We start from the raw sequence: 13,559 nt of genomic DNA, 5'->3' as shown, positions 1-13,559 counted from the left end.
CTTTTTTGGTGTTTGCTCAAGAAGTTATTGGCATAGGAGAGGTGGTGGCAATCTTTTGCTACCTTCTAAGAAACTGTGAGTTGTTGTTGTTGCTGTTATTATGTGTTTTCAAGCTGTTTCTGATTTGTGAAATCCCTCAAGAAGTTATATGCATAGCTTTGGAGAGGTGGTGTTAATCCTTTGCTAACTTCTAAGAAACTATGAGTTGTTGTGTGTTTTGAAGTTGTTTCTGATTTTTGAAATCCCTCAAGAAGTTATCTGCATAGCTTTGGTGACATCATCCTTTGCTACCTTCTAAGATACTATGAGTTGTTGTTGGTGTTGTGTTTTCAAGTTGTTCCTGGTTTATGAAATCCCTCAAGACGTTATCTGCATACCTTTGGAGAAGTGGTGTCAATCCTTTGCTACCTTTTAAGAAATTATGAGTTGTTGTTGTTGGTGGTGTGTGTGTGTTTTCAAGTTGTTTCTTATTTATGAAACCCCCAAGGTGAACCCATCATGGGGTTTTCTTGGCAAGATGTGTTCAGAGCAGATTTGCCATCGCCTTTCTTTGTGGCTGAGAGAGTGTGACTTGCCCAAGATTACCCAGTGGGTTTCCATGACCAAGCAAGGATTTGAATCTGGGGCCTTGTCTACTCCGCCATATAAAATCCAGACTATCTGCTTTGAACTGGATTATATAGCAGTGTAGACTTTTATAATCCAGTCCCAAGCAGATGATCTGGATTTGGAATCTGTCTTATATGGCAGTGTAGACACAGCCTAAGAAACACTGAGGCATCACAAGGCAAAGAAGAGGGTGATTTTTCAGTTACAGGCTCTGCGCAAAGAGAATGTCACATTTGCATAAAAACTGGAAGTGGTGGGGCTAGTTATTAGCTGTGCAGCCTCATACCGTAAAAAGAAAAGGGGAAAGAAACCCACTGGGGAACTTGTGTCACAAGCCGACAGGGGAGAAAAACTTCCTGTTCAACTGCTCTGGAAAAAAAGCAAGCGCCTACTTCCCCCTTGGGGTGTGGGACATGCTTGTATGCTAAAATACATGATTGGAAAGTACTGGCATGGAATAGCTGAGAGGGCTTTTGAGAAATCTAGCCTGGGAAGATTGACAGATGGGTTCAGGCTGGGATACTGCTTGGGCTGCGAACCCTGGCCAGGACTGTGCAAAATGCGTAGCTGACTCTTGCCTTGGCCTGCGGAATTATGAAGAGGAAGACTCAACAGGATCTGCACTAATTTGGAGAAGTCTGCAATGCACTTTCCAATTAATGCAGTTTAACTATAATTCAACACTATAGAATCCTGGGATGTGTAGGTTTGGATAGGATAAAGACCTTATAAGACTACAGTTCCCATAATTCCATAGTATTGAGCCATGGCAATTAAAGTGGCAACAAACTGGATTAATTCTACAGTGTAGACCAGTGGTTTCCAAACTGATCGGAAAACAGAATGTTGGTGGACAGGAAAAGAGATTTAAAGATGGGCTCAAAGCCAATCTCAAAAACTCTGGCATAGACACTGAGACCTGGGAAGCCCTGGCCCTTGAGCACCCCAGCTGGAGGTCAGCTGTGACCAGCAGTACTGCAGAATTTGAAGAGGCACGAATGGAGGGCAAAAGAGAGAAATGTGCCAAGAGGAAGGTGCATCAAGCCAACCCTGATCGAGACCGCCTTCCACCTGGAAACCAATGCCCTCACTGGTGAAGAAGAAGCAAATCAAGAATAGGGCTCCACAGTCACCTACGGACCCACCGCCAGGACACCGAACATGGAGGACCATCATACGAGGGATCGCCTAAGTTAAGAAAAAGTTCCAAACTGTGGTCCATGGACCACCAGTGGTCCGCAAGAACGAATATATAGTCCACAGTCTCACCATACTACACCATTGCAACAAGAGCAACTGGTCTCACAAAACCCTCTTATAGTGCCTCTTATTAAATATGGTTTTCTGTGTGAGAGCAGATGGCAACTACTGGATGACATAGGCTCTATATGAGAAACTAGAGCTGATGTGGTCTATCCGATGAAATTTTCTGAATCAGCACCCCAAATAACCAAACCGAATCTAAAGTTGATCAAAAACTGATTTGTAACTCTTTTGGTACTAATGTTGGAGAGTGGTCCCAGGTCAAAGTGGTCCCTGGCCAAGTAGTCCCTGGTCAAAGTGGTCCCAGGTCAAAGTTGTCCCTTGGTAAAAAAAAAAGAAAAGAAAAAGGTATGGAACCACTGGTGTAGATGCATTCTAAGACTCAAAGAATAAATTAACAAGCATAACCAATCTGCCGGGCTCTGATCTGCCACGTTACTGTACTTTTTTCTGAAACCCTTCTCATATTGGGGTGATAAGAGTTGTGGAAGGGTGACAGGTAACCCCTGCAGATATTCAGAGACAAAGATAAATTAGTTTCACTTCCAACTACTTATAAATCTTTTACAGCAAATGATTATCCTGTTCTACTTCTACCTTCATTTGCCATGACTGGTTTCACTAAAAAAAATCCAAACATATGGCATCCCCAGGTCTCTAGTTTGGGATGATCCAGAACTAGCAGCCTTAGATGGGAGAATGGGCCTTTGGACTGGGTGGCCCTTTGGATGTTAGACCACAGTTCCCATCTGTTAATAGTGGAGAATGATAGGAGTTCCAATCTAATATCTTCAAGACTGAATTTTTCCACATCTCTGATTTGCACATATTTACATCACATATTATAGCCAGCCCTCCACATTCACTGGGATTGGGGGGGGGGGATCTATGGAGGGCTAACTGTATTTTGAATGGTCTTGCAAAGAAAGGCATCAGGCAGCCACAAGGTGAACACATTCAAACTGATGGTCTTACAAGGTATCCCGCCTAACACGGTATCTGGATTGAGAGTGAGTTTTGGGATCTCATGCTCCCATTTCCAATCCACAAAACATCTTGGACGAGCCAAACACCCACAAGTGATTTATATTTACAGGCAGCACATTGCTTGTTAACTCTTCTCCTTGACCCAAGACACTCTTGTTGAAAACCTTCAGAGGCAAAGTAGAGATGACAGCCCTGCAACAGACTTTGCAAAGAGCAAACGCTAGTCAGGTGGAGCTTTAAGAGGCTATCATGGAAAGGACCAGGGGAACAGGAAAAGTCATCTATCATCACAAGCAGAACTTGAGGGACACCTATCAAATGTGTTAGGCAATCAGAGATTCATAGAGTTGGAAGGGATTGTAAAGGACATCTCATTTATTACCCTCCAAAGCAGTGGTTCTCAGCCTGTGGGTCCCCAGATGTTTTGGCCTACAACTCCCAGAAATTCCAGGCAGCTTACCAGCTGTTAGGATTTCTGGGAGTTGAAGGCCAAAATATCTGGGGACCCACAGTTGAGGACCACTGCTCCAAAACAATATATCTCACTGGTTCAAAGTGAGATATATCTTTAAACAAAGTTCAATTGGGATGTCTGATGTGTATTTCTGCCTGCTAGCATTGGAAGGCATCTCAAAGGACATATAGTCCAACCTGCCCAACAAAGCAATGCACACCCAACGCACTCCTGAAAGACGTCCATCCAACCTCTGTTTGAAGGCCTCCAAAGAAGAAGAATCAATCCATCACCCAATGAGTCAATCTATTCCACGTCCTTGGAGAACGATGGACTCTCCATCTTTGGAAGTCTTTAAATGAGCACCTTTCATTGGTGCTTTTGTTGTGTTTTCCTACCTGGCAGGGGGTTGGACTAGATAGCCCTTGTGGCCTCTTCCAACCCTGTGATTCTCAGAAGCCCTGAGAATGTCTTTGGCTCCACTTTCAAGTTCAGCGAAGAATCAGAATTGCAAGATGTTTCGGTCTACAGCAGATGCAGACTTGAGATAAGCCAGCGGGCAAAGCCGGAAGTCTTGGGCCCAGCATCTGCTCTGACATAAGGGGATAATCTGCTTTTATTTGAAGGGAATCTAACCAGCTCAGTCTACAGTTAAGTGGCCTGGCATGTGGCAGCTACGGATGCTCAGATGATTACAACCAGCTTCGGAGGAACACACCACTGGAGAGAGAGGTGTTTGGGATGCAGGATGGCAAAGGAAATCAAATGAGTTTAGCAAACTGGGTGTGTGCCCCACTTGTGGCAAGTTGAATCATACTACAAACCCTCTCTATTTTTTTTTAAATAGCTGAATCAGAAAATCCCAAGAACAGTTCATTCCATCTCCCTGGAAGTATCAATGCTTCAATCCACCTAACAGTAGGGTTCATCACACAATGAAGAGTATAAAATAGAGGTTAATTGGTAAGTTCATTGGTTTCAGAACTGGATGACTCTGGAGAACCAGGGTCCAAATGCCCACCTGGGAATGAAACCCATACTGGTGAGCTTGAGAAAGTCACTCTCTCTCGGCCTCTGAGAAAGACAAAGGCAAATCTCCTCCAAACAGATCTGTCCTTGAAAACCCTGTGATACGACTCACCTTAGGGTGGTCATTGGTCAGAAAAAACATGAAAGTACATGATAACTGTTACGCAGAAGCAGATTTTAGCCAATTCCCATGCAAAAGACACATAGGTAAGAGGAAAAAAGAACAAAAAAACTTTACTCTTATCAGCAGAGGCATACACTTGCAGTGTTGCATACAAAATCAAACCACTTTGGGTCCCCCGAGGGGTGGGAAAGGCAGTATATAAATAATGTAAACAAATAAATACTGTAAATAAACGCAACAAACTTCCACAGTCCTTGTAAGTAACACAGAATAAGGCTTCTTCATCTTCATTGAAATGTTAGCAAAACATAAACCTTGAGTAAATACCTATTCCACCATAGCAAAGAACATTGCTGTTATAACATAGCAGCATTACAGCATATAATAATACACTTTATTTATAACCTGCTACCATCTCCACAAAAGGAGCATATTGCTTCTCCTCCTCAGAGTAGTGTATTGCTTCTCCAAACTGTATTCTAAAAATCCATAGTTATAATCCACCAGGTGTGGTCCAAACATGCTGGCTGACCTACATTACCAGCTGCACATAATAATTAACATTATAAGGTTTTTGTTTAATCCACACTTGATCCTGCTATGACGTATTATAACAATAGCAATAACAACAACAACAACAACAACAACAACAAAGCTTCCCACTGACAGTACTGAAATGTCATCTTGAGTTTATTAAGCTATTTTATTTTTTGTGTCAAGAGCTACTTGATACAGGGGACACCTGGATATTTGATGTGTTACCATCCTGTGTGAGGCTTCTCTCATGCCCCTGCATGGGAAGATGGAGCTGACAGATGGGAGCTCACCCCACTCTCTGGATTCAAACCTCCAACCTTTTGGTCAGCAGTTCAGCCAGCACAAGGGCTTAACCCATTGTGCTACCTGGGGCTCCGTGAAGCTATCAACACCCTGAACATACCCAATCTTGTCTAATTTCAGAAGCTAAGTAATCCTGGTTGAAGAAAACATCAGGAACACACAGGAAGGTTGAATGGGAGAAAACCCTGCCTGGATCTTGGGAGAACGACTGGATTAGATGGATGATTGGTTTAATTCAGTATAAAGGAGCTTCTTATTTTTCTAATTCAGTCAATCAATCTGTTTATTGTGCTAACCAAAGGCCATAAAATGTACAAGATTATAAAAAGGTGCAAAACACACTAACCAAAGTTATTATCAAGCTCATATAAAGAATAAAGACATTTCAAGTTACAGGTGAATTTCTGACATGCATTTCTAACATCTTATGGCCAATCTGTCAGTTTAATTCATCATGAAACTATCAGTAGGAAGGGAAAGGAACAATCTAGTACAGGCATGGGCAAACTTTGGCCCTCCAGGTGTTTTGGACTTCAACTCCCACCATTCCTAACAGGCGGTAGGGTATTATGAATGGTGGGAGTTGAAGTCAAAACACCTGGAAGGCCCAAGTTTGCCCGTGTCTGATCTAGTGAATGTGAAAACTCATTTTGCCAAGTTTTTTTTCTGTCTAAACACCCCAATCTAATCTGATTTCAGAAACTAAGTGGGAGACCCATGGGACAAGTCAGGGCCCTTCCACACAGCCCTATAACCCAGAATATCAAGGCAGATAATCCAGAATATCTGCTTTGAACTGAGTCCACACTGCCATATAATCCAATTCAAAGCAGATAATGTGGGTTTTTATATATCTGTAAGGAAGGGGCATCTGACACACTCAGGCCCCTTCTACACTGTCACATAATCCAGATTATCAAATCAAATAATCTACATTATTATCTGGATTATGTGAGTCCACACTGCCATATAATCCAATTCAAAACAGATAATGTGGGGTTTTATACAGCTGTGAGGATGGGGCCTCAGACACATTCAGGCCCCTTCTACACTGCCATATAACCCAGATTATCAAAATGAATAATCCACAGTTATCTGGATTATATGAGTCCACACTGCCATATAATCTATTTCAAAGCGGATAATGTGGGATTTTATACAACTGTGAGGATGGGACCTCAGACATGCTCAGGTCTCTTCTACATTACTATATAATCCCTGTGATCAAAACAAATAATCCCCATTATTATCAGGATTATATGAGTCTACACTGCCATATAATCCAGTTCAAGGCACATAATGTGCAATTTTATACAGCTGTATGGAAGGAGCCTCAGGCATGCTCAGGCCCCTTCTACATGGCCATATAATCCAGATTATCAAAGCAGATAATTCACATTATTATCTGGATTATATGAGTCTACACTACCATATAATCCATTTCAAAGCAGATAATGTGGGATTTTATACAGCTCATGCCCCTTTTACTCTGCCATATAATCCAGATTATCAAAACAGATAATCCACATTGTTATCTGGATTATTTGAGTCCACACTGCCATATAATCCAGTTCAAGGTGGATAATGTGGGATTTTACACAGCTGTGTGGAAGGGGACTCAAACATGCTCAGGCCCCTTCTAAACTACCATACAATCCAGATTGTCAAAACAGATAATCCACATTATTTTCTAGATTATATGAGGCCACATTGCCATATAAACCAGTTCAAAACAGATAATCTGGATTTAATATGGCAGTATAGATTTGGCCTCAATCTCAGAGGAAAGCAATGGTAAATCTCTTCTGAATTAACACAGTGGGAATCAAAGGCACAGCACAAAGAACAACAACACACAAGTCCTGGTAGCTCTCCAAAACAACCCAATATGAAGCAAAACAAGTATCACAAAGGCATGAGGCTGCCCACAAAAAGTCCCTGGCCCTCATTCACCGAAACAGGACATGGACATGGAATTCTTAACCAAAGAAGAGGAACATCATCTTCACTCTGCCGGGAAAAGGATTCTCTCCAAATGCAGAAGTAGTAACCAAAAACCACCAAGGCTCTCTATCTCTCTCTCTCTTCCTGAGCCATCTTGCAAAACTTCTATACAACAGGGGGACTGGGTTGTTGTGAGTTTTCTGAGCTGTATGGCCATGTTCCAGAAGCATTCTCTCCTGACGTTTTGCCTGCATCTATGGATGCCTGCCATAGATGCAGGCAAAACGTCAGGAGAGAATGCTTCTGGAACATGGCCATACAGCTCAGAAAACTCACAACAACCCAATGATTCCGGCCATGAAAGCCTTTGACAATAGAGTGAGTGCTTCTCAGATCAGCACTTGCTCTGGCCAGATTCATTGGAGGCCTCCAATGTTTACCTTTGATCTAGCAAGCATTTCCCCCATTGACTGAAATGTTGTTTCTTTTTGGAGATGTCAAAGTTGCATTATTAGGGTAGGTGGCAAGCCCCATTCAATGCAAACAGGATTTCCTGCCCAACCAGGGAAACTATGCTGAGAGAGAGAGAGAGAGAGAGAGAAAGGGTGCATCTGAACTGAAGAATGAATGCAGTTTGGCACCACTTTAACTGCTTTGGCTCCTTGCTATGGGATCCTGGGAGTTGTAGTTTGGTGAGATATCAGCACACTTTGGCAGAGAAAAGACCTCTGTTCTCATTTGCTGACACTGCCAGATAAAAGGCCATCTCTCTCTATATATGGCATATATCTGGGCACCACAATTCAAGAGAGATATTGACAAGCTGGAATGTGTCCAGAGGAGGGCGACTAAAATGATCAAGGGTCTGGAGAACAAGCCCTATGAGGAGCGGCTTAAGGAGCTGGGCATGTTTAGCCTGAAGAAGAGAAGGATGAGAGGAGATATGATAGCCATGTATAAATATGTGAGAGGAAGCCACAGGGAGGAGGGAGCAAGCTTGTTTTCTGCTTCCCTGGAGACTAGGACGCGGAGCAATGGCTTCAAACTGCAAGAGAGGAGATTCCATCTGAACATGAGGAAGAACTTCCTGACTCTGAGAACCGTTCAGCAGTGGAACTCTCTGCCCCGGAGTGTGGTGGAGGCTCCTTCTTTGGAAGCTTTTAAACAGATGCTGGATGGCCATCTGTCAGGGGTGATTTGAATGCAATATTCCTGCTTCTTGGCAGGGGGTTGGACTGGATGGCCCAGGAGGTCTCTTCCAACTCTTTGATTCTATGATTCTATCTCTTTACATATAAATAAGATAAGGATTCACAGCTAATGTGTCTAGATGACAACAACCATAATTCCTGCCCACATCTCTGCAACTGCTGTGGCTCAGTAATAATAATAATAATAATAATAATAATAATAATAATAATAAATCACACAGTCTTTGACGCTTGGGAAGTGTTCGACTTGTGATTTTGTGATACAAAATCCAGCATATAGATCTTGTTTGCTGTGACAAACTGTGTTTTTGTGTCAGTAAAATAATAATAATAATAATAATAATAATTAATAATAATAACAATAATAGAACTCCTTTGCTGTGACATACTGTGTTTTTGTCAGTAAAATAATAATAATAGTAATAATAACAACAACAACTTTATTTCAATACTACGAAATGATGGGATTTGTAGTCCAACAAGGTCTTTAGCCTCCTTTGCCAAAGGGTGCTACTTACCTCACCAAACTACCTCACCAAAGTCTCAGGATCCCATTTCATTGAGCCATGGCAGTTCACGTGGTGCCAAACTGCATTAACTCTACAATGTAGATGCGGCCCCATTCAATGCAAAGAGGACTCCGCTTTCCTTGACTCCAAAATCACATTTGTTGCTGGCCTCACCAAACTACAAATCCCAGGATGCATTGAGCCATGACAGTTCAAGTGGTGCCAAACTGCATTAACTTTACAATGTAGATCTGGCCCCATTCAATGCAAAGAGGACCCCACGTTGCTTGGCTCCAAAATCACATTTATTGCTGCTTCACCAAACTACAAATCCCAGGATCATATTGCATTGAGCCATAGCAGTTCAAGTGGTGCCAAACTACCTTAACTTTACCATGTAGATACAGTCCCGTTCCATGCAAAGAGGACCCCACCTTGCTTGGCTCCAAAATCATATTTGTTGCTGCCTCACCAAACTACAAATCCCAGAATCCCATAGCAATGAGCCATGACAGTTCAAGTGGTGCCAAACTGCCTTAACTTTACAATGTAAGTGCAGCCCATTCAATGCAAAGAGGATCCCACTTTTCTTGGCTCCAAAATCACATTTGTTGCTGCCTCACCAAACTACAAATCCCAGGATCCCATAGCAATGAGCCATGACAGTTCAAGTGGTGCCAAACTGCATTAACTTTACAATGTAAGTGCAGCCCATTCAATGCAAAGAGGATCCCACTTTGCTTGGCTCCAAAATCACATTTGTTGATGCCTCATCAAACTACAAATCCCAGGATCCTACTACATTAAGCCATGACAGTTCAAGTGGTGCTAAACTGCCTTAACTCTACAATGTAGATGCGGCCCCATTCAATGCAAAGAGGACCCCACCTTGCTTGGCTCCAAAATCACATTTGCTGCTGCCTCACCAAACTACAAATCCCAGAATCCCATAGTAATGAGCCATGACAGTTCAAGTGGTGCCAAACTGCATTAACTTTACAATGTAGATACAGTCCCATTCAATGCAAAGAGGATCCAAAATCACATTTACTGCTGCCTCACCACACTACAAATCCCAGTATCCCATTGCATTCAGCCATGGCACTTGCAATGATGCTAAACTGCCTTAACTCTACAATGTAGATGCAACCACTGCCCTGTTTTGCCCCATTCAATGCAAAGAGGACTCCACCTTGCTTGGCTCCAAAATCACCATCTTAATTGCTAATGAATCAACATACTTTTTCGTGATTCTGCCTCTTAAAAATAATGAAACCCCCTTCCCCAATTTGGCTCCCAAGGCAAGCCTGTTGTATTGCAGGAGAGCTGATTTCTCCCAAGTCATCCTGCAAAACAGAGACAGAGAGAGAGGAAAAAAGGGGGAGGACTCACGTTTTCCGTGGAGAAGAGACCAGCAATGGTTCGGAGCCTGGCTGGGGCATCAAGGGAGGAGGAGGAGAGGAAGGAGGGAAGGAGAGAGAGAAAGAGAAAGAGAGAGGGACCTGATTCTCTCCAGCCCAGGCGAAGCAAGCCAGCCTTCCTTCCGGGTTGGCCCCTTCCGACGTCACGGCTACAGGTTTGCAAAGAGGAGGAGGAGGAAGAAGAGCAGGGAGGGAGGAGAGGGAGGGAGGGTGCCTGGAGAAGGCCAAGAAGGGAAAGGAAGGAAGGGAAGGAGGATGGATGGAAGGAAGGATGGAAGAGGGGAGGAAAGGGAGGAGAGAAGGAAGGAGAGAGGGAAGGAAGGGAGGAAAGAAGGAAGGAGAGAGGGAAGAAAGGGAGGAAAGAAGGAGATAAAGGAGGGAAAGAGAGAGGGAAGGAAGGAGGGGAGGGAAGGAGGGAGGGAAGGAGGAAGGAAGGAAGGAAGGAAGGAAGGAAGGAAGGAAGGAAGGAAGGAAGGCTGGAAGGGGGAGGAAAGGAAGGAGAGACGGAAGAAAGGGAGGAAAGAAGGAGAGAAGGGAGGGAAAGAGAGAGGGAAGGAAGGAGGAAGAGAAGGGAGGAGAGAGGGAAGGGAGGAAAGAAGGAGAGAAGGGAGGGAAGGAGGATGGAAAGAAGGAAGGATGGAAGGGGGGAGGAAAGGAAGGAGAGAGAGGAAAGGAAGGGAGAGAGGAAAGAAGGAGAGAAGGGAGGGGAAGAGAGAGGGGAAGGAAGGAGGGAAGGGAAGGAAAGAGGAGAGAGGGAAGGGAGGAAAGAAGGAGAGAAGGGAGGGAAAGAGAGAGGGGAAGGAAGGAGAGAAGGGAAGGAAGGAGAGAAGGGAGGGAAGGAGGATGGAAGGAAGGAGAGAGGGAAGAAAGGAAGGAAGGGAGGAAAGAAGGAGAGAAGGGAGGGAAAGAGAGAGGGGAAGGAAGGAGGGGAGGGAAGGAAGGAGAGAAGGAAAGAGAGAGGGAAGGGAGGAAAGAAGGAGAGAAGGGAGGGAAAGAGAGAGGGAAGGAAGGAGGGAAGGGAAGGAAGGAGAAGGGAAGGAAGGAGAGAGGGAAGGAATGAAGGAAAAGGGAAAGGAAAGGAAGGGAAGGAGGAGACAAGCAAAGAAGAAGGGAGGGAAGGAAGGAAAAAGGGAAGGAAGAAGGGGAGGGAAGAGACAAGGAAGGAAGAAGGGAGGGAAGGAGTGAAGTCGAACCCAGATTAGCTTTCAAGCTAATCTGACCTGCAGCAGGGAGTTCCACAGTTGTCTACTACCCTCTTGATCCAACTTTTATCATTTTTGGCTACTGACTAGACTATTTTATTGTTTTAATAATTGTTTTATTGCTCATTGATGTATTTTTGGAGTCCCCAGTGGGCCAGTGGGTTAAACCCCTGTGCCGGCAGGACTGAAGACCAACAGGTCACAGGTTCGAATCTGGGGAGAGGCGGATAAGCTCCCTCTATCAACTCCAGCTCCTCATGCGGGGACATGAGAGAAGCCTCCCACAAGGATGATAAAAACATCAAGTCATCCAGGGGTCCCCTGGGCAACGTCCTTGCAGACGGCCAATTTTCTCACACCAGAAGCAACTTGCAGTTTCTCAAGTCACTCCTGACACAACAAAAAAAGATGTATTTTTTAATTTAATTTATGTCTAATTGTAGGGTATAATTGTAATTGTTTGTACTGGCATTGAATTTTTGCCATTACTTATGTGTAAACTGTTTTGAGTCCCCCTCGGGGTGAGAAAAGCGATATACAAATACTGTAAATAACAAATAATAATAATAACTTCCATGAACGTGGCCACAACAGCAGCTTCAATCAAGAAACTTTCCTTTTGCTTCCCTTTCTTCCCCTCTCCTGACATTGTAACAAATCCCCCCAATAAAGTATCAATCAATTGTAACCTTTTCCTCTCTATAGTATTACTTTGTGTCTCCTATGGAAGAAATACATTAATCTGTGTGTTTTGGGATGTCAGAGGGGTCACCAAAGACCATCAGAAAACACAGTATTTTCTCTTAGTCATGGGGGTTCTGTGTGGGAAGTTTGGCCTCATTCTATCATTGGTGGGGTTCAGAATGCTTTTTGATTGAACATGAACAATAAATCCCAGCAACTACAGCTCGTGTTGGGGTTCAGCCTGGGTCTGAACCTGAACCTGCTCCTCTGATTGTATTTCCTGATGCTACTGAAAATGATTCTAATGAAAATGTATTTCCTGATGCTAATGAAAATGTTGATTCTGAGGTCAGTGTAGAAGAAACTCCTGCAGGCTTGGAAGGCCTGGAAAGTGAAAGTACACATTCTCCTGAGAATGTTTCAGGGTCAAACGGTGATAGCTCTCCAGAGAAGCTAACACCTGGGATCCTTAATGAGGATAGAAGAGGACAGATTTAGAAAAACAGGAGTGAATCGCAGAGTCTGCGAAAGTCAAGCAGATTAAAAGAAAGAGAAACAAGGGCTTCAAAGCCTGGAGGCGTGTCACGAAACAGTTTCCTCGGCTTTAAGTGCCTCTCGCCGGGTTGACTCTTTAGATCAGGCATCGTTTTAGACTGAGGCCATTACCTTCGCAGATCTCCCGTTTCCCGTGGCCTTCATCCCAAGAGGCTTCTAGTGCTCCAAGTACGGTTAGTGGATTGCTAACAGGCTCCAGGATTTTACAATGTTGCTTTTGGTTTTTTATCCAGTACATGGAAATTTCTGATTGCTGATTTTTACTGTGGCTTTTTGACTGTGCATTTTCCTCTATTTTGTAACCATTTTTCATCAATAAAAAGGGATTGTTTTTCCTACAGTCAACTGTGGTGGATGGTTATCTTAGGGTCTCGTTTCCTGCTCTGGGTTGCAACAGCTCCCAAATGTCAAGCTCTATTTTCCCCAAACTCCACCAGTGTTCACATTTGGCCATATTGAGCATCCGTGCCAAGTTTGGTCCAGATCCATCATTGTTTGAGTCCACAGTGTTCTCAATATGTAGGTGAACTACAACTCCAAAACTCAAGGTCAATGCCCACCAAACCCTTCCAGTATTTTCTGTTGGTCGTGGGAGTTCTGTGTGCCAAGTTTGGTTCAATTCCATCATTGGTGGACTTCAGAATGCTCTTTGATTGTAGGAGAACTAGGAATCCCAGCAACTACAACTCCCAAATGACAAAATCAATCCCCCCCAACCCCACCAGTA

At 43.6% G+C, this 13,559-nt stretch overlaps 1 protein-coding gene across 1 annotated transcript in view; it reads right to left on the bottom strand.

Annotated features, from left to right (window-relative positions):
* CYRIB (CYFIP related Rac1 interactor B) overlaps positions 1-10,566 on the bottom strand; it is an 86,170-nt gene extending 75,604 nt beyond the window's left edge. Inside the window, exon 1 of the mRNA XM_067467287.1 lies at positions 10,363-10,566. The gene's annotated coding sequence lies outside the window, so the exon portion shown is untranslated. The remainder of the gene's footprint in view (positions 1-10,362) is intronic.
* Positions 10,567-13,559: the final 2,993 nt, after the last annotated feature.

This window comes from Anolis sagrei, chromosome 4 (genome assembly GCF_037176765.1).
Source record: "Anolis sagrei isolate rAnoSag1 chromosome 4, rAnoSag1.mat, whole genome shotgun sequence".
Lineage (NCBI taxonomy): Eukaryota > Metazoa > Chordata > Lepidosauria > Squamata > Dactyloidae > Anolis > Anolis sagrei.
The sequence above is the reverse complement of the archived record's forward strand: the minus strand, read 5'-3'. Positions and strand labels throughout refer to the sequence as shown.